This window comes from Lactuca serriola, chromosome 1 (genome assembly GCF_051521515.1).
Source record: "Lactuca serriola cultivar US96UC23 chromosome 1, Lser_US96UC23_V15, whole genome shotgun sequence".
Lineage (NCBI taxonomy): Eukaryota > Viridiplantae > Streptophyta > Magnoliopsida > Asterales > Asteraceae > Lactuca > Lactuca serriola.
Window position 1 is genome coordinate 64653941 of NC_136408.1, and position 5303 is coordinate 64659243.

Below are 5303 nucleotides of genomic sequence, written 5' to 3' on the forward strand. Positions count from 1 at the left end.
GTCTAACATCGGTCTACACATGCGGTTCATGAGGTCCATGAACGTGGAAGGAGCATTGGTGAGCCCGAAGGGCATCACCAAAACTCGTAATGGCCATAGCGTGTCCGAAACACAGTCTTCTGTACATCCTCCTCTCTGACCCTCATTCGATGATATCATGAACGTAAATCAATCTTGGAGAACCAAGATGCTCCCTACAGCTGGTCAAAGAGGTCATCAATCCTCGGGAGTGGCTAACGGTTCTTTACCGTTACCTTGTTCAGCTCCCGATAATCTATACACATCTAATGCGACCCGTCCTTCTTCCTCACAAACAGAATCGGGGCTCCCCAGGGAGAACTACTCGGTCTAATGAATCCCTTGTCTAACAGCTCCTGCAGCTGTGTAGACAACTCCTGCATATCAGGAGGAGCCAACCGATACGGTGCCTTGGCTATCGGAGCCGCACCAGGGACTAGGTCGATCCTGAACTCCACCTGCCTCTCCGGAGGTATCCCTGGCAACTCCTCGGGGAATACATCCGTAAACTCTCGCACCACGGGCACATCATCCACTGTTGCCTTACCCGTCTCCTGGGTGTCCATGACATAAGCGACATATCCTGCACAACCCTGCTGAAGGTAACACCTAGCACTCGCTGCTGAACATACCGTTGGTCCTTGCTGTGGCCTGTCGCCCTGAACTACCAAATCTCCCCCACTTGGGGTCCTGATCTAAACCAGATGTTGTGCGCAATCTATCACTGCCCCATTGGGGCTCAACCAATCCATGCCTATAATCATCTTGTTCCCTCTCAACGGAATAGGAACCAGGTCTACTAGATAACGCTCCTCGAATATTCTTAGCACACAGTCTCGGAATACCGTCGATGCTCTCACCGATCGGTCATCTGCAATCTCTACCTCTAAAGGGCAATCCAACATCCCCAAAGACTCGAGGAACTTCTTGCTAAGCGCAAGAGAGACAAATGATCAAGTATGTAACGCCTGTGTTTCCGGGCTTGCCATTTTTAGCAATGTAATAGTCTAGGTTAACCTTTGTAACCCGTTTTGAAATAATAAGAGTGTATTATTTGAGTATTATGTGTTTTGTGCTTAATTGCTTAATTATGTGGTTTGATTAATTAAGAATAAAAATAAGCGTCAAAATTTAAGTGTAAAATAAACTTAATATCTTTGAATAATGTTGTAGTAGTTGAAACGAGGTTTCCGAATATATATAGAACGCCCAAATCTGACTTCGTATGAGGAAGTTATGATTTATCGAAGTTTCGGCTTAGCGGTGAGCAGCCTGTTTTACTCGATTTGAGATCGAGGGGTTTGTAGCCGAAACAATCTAAATGAGAATCGAAGATCTCATTGTTGGTATCGAAACGATAAAAAGTTAGGCGAGAACGGACGTCAAACGAAGAAGTTATGAATTTATAACGAAGTTTTTCTGTCGCGGTCTATTAAAAATAAATAATAAAAATAAAGTCGAAATTAGCCGACAGAGTCTAAACGAAAGTTGTAGAGCGTAGTCTCACCTTCGCGTGGATATAAAGAACGTCGAAAACGGAGTTCGTATGAAGAAGATATGAATTTCCGAAGTTTATTATTCATTTTGTATTTAAATTTAAATGGAAATTCGGAGGCATTATCCGAAGGCGATTCACCGGTCTGATCCGAGGTACGCCCCGCGTACTCCGAAGGTGTCGACATCGCAGCAAGTGGCTTCGGATGACGCATGCCATGACGGCTTCAAACCAATACGCCCCGCGTACTGGCGTACGCCCCGCGTACTCCGAGGCTCCAGCCTCCTATAAATAGGATGCGAGGGCAGCCGACCCAATTGCCAATTTCTTCTCTTCTCTCTCCCGTTTTGCATCATTTTGCGTGCCAGAAATATCCCGAAGCCCCGGTATTATTCTCGATCCCCGAGGCAAGTCCCGAGATCCCGAAGATCCCGAGAAGTGCGGTTCCTGAGCCGAAGCTCTGCCCGCGAGAAGTTCGATTTTTGTGAAGATCTTTCAGATCTGCTGAGGATTACTACTTCTGCAAGTCGTAGTGCTGTCCGATCACCTTCTGATCAAGTGAGTGTATAATAACTTTCATAAACACGATAATAATACAAGTTTGGTTCGAGTGTATTAAGTATATTGTTGTTTATAAGTGTAAGTGTATACTAACTTTCATAAACACGATAATAATACAAGTTTGGTTCGAGTGTATTAAGTATATTGTTGTTTATAAGTGTAAGTGTATACTAACTTTCATAAACACGATAATAATACAAGTTTGGTTCGAGTGTATTAAGTATATTGTTGTTTATAAGTGTGAGTGTGTAGTTACTTTCTTCTAACACATAAATGTTAAGTATTTGCTATAAAATACGTGCTATGTGTATAGTATATTGTTGTTTATATGTATGAATGTGTATTCACTCTCTTCTATCTCATAGATATGATTTATTCTCTATGAGATATGTGCTATGTGTGTGTGTGCCTCATCTGTTATGTGGATTATGTGTTGATTAAAGCATGCTATACAGGTTTTTAAACTATGTATACAAATGTATATTTTTATCTACTAATATGTTGGGTAGAACATGGGTAGATAGTTGGTGTGTGATAAACAGATGAGAGGCCTCGTTGTTGTTTGATTGAGTCATCTAGCGGAGTTTAGATGACGACCACTGGCTATTTTAGACAGTCTTGTGGAAACATTAGCAGGTTCGCCACCTGTAGGTGTTAATGAACTCGGGTGTTCATTCGTTGTACTCCATCCCCCTCATGGTTGCCTTATTTGACTTATATTGCTGAGGTACCCCCAAAGCATGTGTTGTCGCCCCAATGAAATATTCTTTGACTAGGTCCCTTGTGTTAGTTGTTTTAGGGACATAAAGTGAGAATAACGGGAATGGGTAATTAGGTTATTGTTGGTTGGTGAAAATTAAATATGATTATTTATTGTGGGTTGAAAACCCTATATGCTCACCAGGCTCCCAAGCCTGACCCACTCAGTTTTAATTGTATTACAGGAAGTGGCACGAGGGCATGAGATGGATGAACCATCAGTTGTTTTGTTTACAAGTTTGTATATGTTTATATTTGTTGAATGACTTGTAATGTATTCGTTTATGCTTATTGGTCTGTATCGGAACATGACACCCCGAGTTTTGATTATATAATGAAAAATACATTTCTTTTATGAAATGCTTTGGTAAACATTGTTTTATCATGTTTTGTTTTTGGGAACAAATTCCGCAACTCTTTCAAATCAAAAGGATTTACTCTGAAAATATTTTAAAAGCATAAATGAAAATCGGTCTTTTCTGGCCGAGATTTTGGGGATGTCACAGTTGGTATCAGAGCATTAGTTTAAGCGAACTAGGAATTTGTAGGATTTTTAGACTTGAACTTAGAATGCTAAGTGAAGTTTTGAGATGTGTGTCTATTCTGTTTTAGACACGAGCACTGGTTTATTTTAGGAAAGTTGCCTAAAATGCTTTATGTGCTAAATGTTATATGTTGCCATATTATTTGTTCGGATCTATGGTCTGTTGCCGACCGGATCTAGAAACCTTATGTGTGTAGGATTCTAAGCGTACGTCTACGGTATTAGAACTAGCATGTAAACGTTTCGGTGTGATAAGGAAGATTTGAATATCTACCATGATTGAGGATCTAATTTCACCTTATTCGGTGTGTAGATCAAAATGGTGAGAACAAGAAGTGGAGTTGGAAATGCTGATGAAAACAGGAATCAACCACCAGTGATTGAACAAATACCTGTCGTAGCAGCAGCACCTGAGCCAATAACCATGGCTGGTGTGCAATTGATGATTCAGACGATGTTGGATCGTCAGATGGATGAAACTAGACGGTTGCTTCAGCAGCATCGTGAAGAACTGTCAATTCGTGTGGAAGAGCTTGAATTAAATGAAGGGCAGAGTTCTTGGTGCAGTTCAAGCGTAAGTTCTGCTCGGCTTAAAATTTGTTGGAGTTGGAGAATAAGTTTTTGACATTGACGAAGGGTAGCATGTCAGTTGATGAATACACCAATAGCTTCACCGATAAAATGGAGTTTGCCTTGCGTATCGTTCCATACGAGCTGACAAAGGTGGATCGGTATACGAAGGGACTTCCATGGGAGTACGAGGTGCCAGTACGTCAGACACTTACTCTAGAGGCAGCTATCTGGGCTGCCAAGTCTGTTGAGAACATGATAAAGGGAAGAACCACCGTCAAGGTTGAGGTTGGTGAGAAAAGAAAGTTTGAGGGAACATCTGGTTCCGGTAAGAAGGGCAAATTTTCGAAATCTGATTCGAAAAAGTTTGGAGGAAAAGGAGGCGAAGCAAAGTGGTGTGATAAGTGTAAGAAAAAACACTTTGGGAAATGTAGTGAGGATGTGACCTGCTACAAGTGTGGGAAGGTTGGACATTTTGCCAATGAATGTCCGAACAACAAAATGATGTGTTTTGGTTGCAATGAAGAGGGGCATATTTTGAAAGACTGTCCGAAGAAGAAGGAGGCAGCTAGGCCCAACATTCCACCAAAGCTGAAGGCGAGAGCCTTCCAGATGACACTTGAGGCTGCGAAAGATGAAGCTGATGTCGCTTCAAGTACCTTTCTCGTAAACGAATTACCTGCTCAAATTTTGTTTGATTCTGGAGCCAACTACTCCTTTATTTCGCATGAGTTTGGTAGAAAGCTAGCTTTGCCTATTGTTAGACTAGATGATGCTTTATTAGTCGAAGTAGCTAGTGGCAAGTTTGTACCTGTTAGCTATCGTATGAAAGACATCTTAATCGACCTTAATGGGAATAAGTTCCACGAGGAATTATTGCCTATCGAGCTTAATGGTTTCGACATCGTGTTGGGAATGGATTGGCTTAGCGCCAATGATGCCGAAATTTTGTGCAAGAAGAAGATAGTTAAAGTAAACCCGTCTGGTAAAGATTCGTTTATGGTGTATGGGGACAAACGCAGAGTGAATTCTGGAATCATTTCTCTAATGAAAGCCAGAAAGTGTTTGACCAAGGGATGTACATCATATTTAGCATTCGTGATTGATGCTAAGAAGGAAAAGAAGGTGATGCAGAATATTCCAGTGGTGTGTGATTATCCGGAAGTATTTCCTGAAGATCTTCCTGGATTACCACCTGATACACAAGTAGAGTTCAGAATAGACTTGTTACCAGGAACCACGCCAATAGCAAAAGCACCTTATCGATTAGCACCGACGGAGATGAAGGAGCTGATGATGCAACTTCAGGAATTATTGGACAAAGGTTTCATTAGACCTAGTTCATCGCCCTGGGGA